At 31.5% G+C, this 5,214-nt stretch overlaps 1 long non-coding RNA gene across 1 annotated transcript; it reads right to left on the reverse strand.

Moving 5' to 3' along the window:
* Positions 1 to 354: 354 nt before the first annotated feature.
* Positions 355 to 1,044, reverse strand: LOC132191274 (uncharacterized). The gene is made up of 3 exons (XR_009441251.1): positions 851 to 1,044; positions 627 to 740; positions 355 to 489 (listed from the first exon to the last, which is right to left on the reverse strand). It is a non-coding gene; the product is annotated as an uncharacterized LOC132191274 (long non-coding RNA).
* Positions 1,045 to 5,214: the final 4,170 nt, after the last annotated feature.

Genomic DNA, 5,214 nt, shown 5'->3' on the forward strand with positions numbered 1-5,214 from the left:
CAAGAAAATTATGTGAAAGATCAAGCATCACAAGTTTCTGGAGCCTCCAGATCCCAGAGGGAATTGATCCGGATATACCAACATTTCTGAGGATCCTGCAAAACAAAATATTATTAGTCTTTCATTGTCTCTCTAGTTCTCCTGAAGAGGCTTACAGAATAGAATATTAACAAATCCAAATAAAGGTTTTCAAAAAGAAATGTACTAACAAAAATTCTAGATTTGTTAAGTTGTCCAAGTGTGGTGAGAGAGTTCCAGCCAAGTTTTGATCTATTATGCTTCTGCACCACAATCACAACTCAGCTGTTAATAAAAAAGAAGTCATTTCCCCACAAAAACAGGTACGATGGACCGGTACTAACATGCTACTCACTGAACCGCCTAAACAAGCAACCCATGCAAAATCACATGGATCGGATTTGGGTATCCAGGTCTTCAGAATTTCTTTGGAATATTGGAAGGAAGACTTGATGTACATCATTTCGTCAACTGCAAAGAAACAAATTCTTTTAAATAACGAGACATGTTTATTCAACCTTTCAGTTATATTAATCTTTGGCCAATAAATTTGCTAAAAAAAACAAAAAATCAAAAAAGTGAAGTAAATAATTATAGGGCGTACGTACCTTCTTCTACGGCAATATTGGAGGTGTTGCCCCCATCATCCACATTCCTACTTGCTATGGTGATGGTTGTCGACACTGCCGCTGACACAGTAGTACTCTTTGAAGGGCGAAAAGCTGTAATCAACGCAGTGTACGTAGATTGTGGGGGGTGAGGAGGAAAATGGTATAATTTAAGTGACTTGAAAATCAAATGCATGTGAGATGAATTAGTGAGAGAAACATACCTGCGGATACAACAATCACACTCCATACGAACAAAGAAACTGATCTTCTTGTCACCCTCTCCATCTATATCTCCGTGCTTGAAAAAAAAAGATTCAAGTTAGTAAGAAATAGAGAATGTATGTGCTTGAAAAGAAGATTGCAGGGAGAGGAAAATGTAGGATGCATACAAAGGTAGTTTTTTACATTTTTAAGTTTCTTTCATTATAGGTTTAGAGAAGACGCGTAAAAAAAATTCTATAATGTCTCTTTTAATAAAAATCTATATTAAAGGTTATATACCGTACATTATTGAATATAGTGATACAATCACACACAACATTACATGAATGCATAAAATCATAAAAAATTTTACCATCATAATTAAGAACCTTAATTTTAGTTTGATCCATATAAATTAAAACATATTAAAAATTTTGTTCCCATAGGTATAGTTTAAAATGAAAAAAAGTATAATGGGAAAAAAAAGAATAGCAAGAAAAAAGAAAATAGAATTTCTGATTATCAAAGCATTAATAGAAAATTAGAAAGAATTTATGAAATTGTTGGACCAAATTTAGCATAAACCGTTAGAAAATTTGATATTCATTTAGAAAATAACCCTACTGCTAATCAACAATGTGCGTTACACAAAAAATAAAAAATAAAAAATATTGAACTATTTTCATACTTACTGGAGTGTGTTATGGATAATACCCACCTTGTGAGACGGTGGAAAATCCCACAATGGTTGCTATATATCCTAAAGTTGGTGTGTAAAAGAGGAAAAAAAAAGTGATTAAACTGTCTAAAAGGTCCGATCCTCCTGTGGTTTTTTTTTTTTTTTTTAAAGAATATTTTCATATTTTCCTTTGTTTTTTTTTTAATTAAAAAAAAAAGAATATTTTCATATTTTTCTTTGTTTTATTTTCGTACGTTTGTTAGTTTTATGCATTAACTTTTTTGGAAGTCCCCTTTCTATCTCAGGAATTTGAGTAATCTTGACACTTCAATTCTCTTACGCTTCTCTACTTCATCACATACATTTTATCGTCTTCATTTTTGTGTGGAATTTACATGTAAACATGTTGCTTAATTTGGGCGCTGCACATATATAATAGTAGACGTGGAGTTTGTTGTCAAATGGCTTTGGCCTTCTATTCTTGCGTCTAATATTATTTTCATGTATTTTGAGAGATGTTTGAATAAAAGTGTGTAAAAGAGTGAAAGTAATAAGAAGTATTCTAACAACGAAGTGACTAACATAATGCAAGAATACAAAATACAGAATCGGATAGAAATACATTATCTACAAACCTAATAAACTCAGCACAAAACAGATTTCTAGAAGAAATGTCAAACACATAAAATTCCAAAATAGCGTTTAGTGACAATTTTTTGTTGTTGCCAATTTTTTTAGGCGGTTGAGAGAATTCTAAACGCAGCTTGTTGTTGCCAGTTTTTTAAAGCGGTTGAGAAAATTTTTAACGCACATTTACCCATGAACGTTTAGTATAAAAATGAAATAGGGGCTTAGTCTTAAAAAAATAAAAATAAAAATAAAAAAGCTTACCGGCCGATAGGATAATATCTCCTCTTCTCCTTAATTATCTTGCTACTCCGCAATCCAAATCTTGTTGTAGTTGCTTCTAAGCTCTTTTGGTCTACTAGGTTATATTCGTAAGTATTTGTTACCTGTGGGACATTTTGAGTTTGCAGTGTATGTGTGAGAAATAAGAAAGACCAATAAGTTAATATATTGATTCTATATATATATAAGTTCAAATATTTTCAGATAGATAATCCCAGCTATAAACATGTTTCAAAGACAAATAATAATAAAACAGCAAGCTAAGAATAGATCTCATATACAAATATATCAATCTCAGGAGGAAATAAATAATCAGACCCCAATTTCAAGAAAAAAGGCTTCCAAAAAAAAAAAAAAATTCAAAATTGAGATAAACCCACTACAATGCTTCTGAACTCTGTCTTATAGTTGAAAGTTAAGTTTGAGCCTCTGAGCCCTTTGGTTTCTATAAAAACTCTCTCTACAACTATAAACCATATAACTTTAACAACCTAAAGAAACATTTATTTATTGTTTAGAGTGTTAAGAGATTGTTGAGAAAATAAATAGAAGCACAACGTTTCACAATAACAACCAACTTAAACCCATTACCATGTTACTAAAGAGAGACAGTACTTGTCTCAATAATTCATCGCCACTTGTCGTAATGATATGCTTTCATCTTAGAAACTCTCCTTTTATATATACTAGCTTATACCCGGTGGTTTTTTCTTATTATATATAATTTATTTAAAAAGTTTTTAAAAGATTATCATATAATAAATTTTCTTTTCTTCACTCAATTAATTAACTCATTGGCTATTAAAAATGAGAAGTATTTATAAGATCATTTTGAACCATATTTTTTTAATAAACACCATAAACCCTTATATCAAATAAATTTAAAAATTCATAAATTTTAATCCTTATAAATTCAACATATTAAATATTTGCTCCCATAGATATAATTTAAAACTCTATAAAGGAAAAAAAAAAATTATCAAAATGAAAACCTGAATTAATCAATAATAGAAAATGAACAAAGTCACAAAAACCCAAGCAACCATGATCCAACCACAATCTGTCATATCACAACCATAATACCACTTTTTATCCATTGAAAAATACTTTTCTTTCTAATATTAAAACTAATATGCATGATTAACGTACCTTTTTTTCAGTAATTAAGCTTTCTTCTCATCAACTCAAAACGTGGCTAGAATATTAGAGCACCTAAACACAAAGACAAAAATAGAAAAATGCTCAGGGAAAACAAAAATAGAAGAAAAAAAAAATCAATAAAAGCACTCAGCAATCATATAGTAACTGTCGTCGGAAAAATGGGACTGATTGATATACTATGAGAAGTCCGGTGAGGTGACCTCAGAGAAAGAATGAACTGTCATGTCCACCATTATCCCCTATTCTGACCCCAAGTAAACAGCAAACCAAAGAAAAGGAAGAGAACTTTAAGGAAAAAAAAAAAAATTCTGGAATAGAAGAGGAAAGCGAGTTGCAAAGAAGAGTGTTTTAGAGATGAGTAAAGAGGATGCAAAAGAAAGTTAAGTACTTTAATCTCAAGCAGTCCAACCAGATTGCCTTTGAGCGCAAAGAGTCAAGCAAAACCTTCATTGAGAAAGAGAGAGAGAGAGAGAGAGAGAAAGAGAGAGAGTGAGTGACGTCTTACCGTTTCTTTGAATGCATCTTTGGCTCGGCAGACAGAAGAGCAGGCGGAAGGTGAGGAAATGGGCGAACCTCGTAGACTGAACCCTCCATGTTAAGCAAAATGTCTCTTTCTCTCTTTCTCTCTCTCTCTCTCTTTCTTTTTTTGTCTCAAACTCTCACTCTCACTCTCACTCTCTCTCTCTCTCTTCTCTGATGCCTCAATACCCACTTTTTTTTTTCTTTTTTTTTCTTTTTTTTGCTCTTTTTGGGTCAACACACCTCATACGGTAGTGACTGCAGTAAATTTGAAAATAATTTTATCTTTATTGGGGAAGTAAATTAATTACTATGAAAAAAAATAACTTCAAAATAATCATCTAGCATTGAAAAATAATTAAATATTATAAACAATTAATTGGATATGCACTACTTTACTTAGGGTCTTTGAAATAAAGAAAGTATTTATATTGGTTTTTGGATAATGCATATGCTTCTTATCATAAGAAGTGATTGTGACTTTTAAAATTATATTTAAATTTGTGGTAAATTATTATTAAATTTTGATTTAATAATGATTTTAAATATCATATTACATCTGAAAATAAAACGAAAATATAAGTATTACGTATAACATTATTCGGATAAAAACAGAGTTTAGGAAAGGGAAAAATATGTGGAAGAATTTAGCTTCTCAAAGAATGACCTATGAACTCAGAAATACCACCATTCCTTCGTAGAAGAAACCCAAAAGGCAAATATAAAACCCAAAAACCACCTTGTTATTCCAACCCAGCATTACAAATCAAATACAAGTTTTCCTTCCTTTGTTCTTTTGCTTCCAAAAAGTGCAAAGCAGACAGCAATCAAAATCGTGAGAAATTAAGCAGATACCTTCAGAGAGAGAGAGAGAGAGCATGCACTGAGAGATAGAAGAAGGCGGTTCTTTTTTGAAAAGCACAAAAGCCGATTGAAAGTATGTGTACTTTATGAAGAGAAAGAAAAACGATGGTCCTAAAATGGAATGTGAGATCTCAGAAGGCCCATAACCACCCTTCTCCACTATCCATTCATCTCGCTTGCTGGAAAGCAAAAGCCATGCATCTTGTTTTTCAATTTTTTATGCATAGGAAGTCACGAAGAGCTTTCCTAAAA

The sequence above is a fragment of the Corylus avellana genome, chromosome ca9, assembly GCF_901000735.1.
Source record: "Corylus avellana chromosome ca9, CavTom2PMs-1.0".
Classification (NCBI taxonomy): Eukaryota; Viridiplantae; Streptophyta; class Magnoliopsida; order Fagales; family Betulaceae; genus Corylus; species Corylus avellana.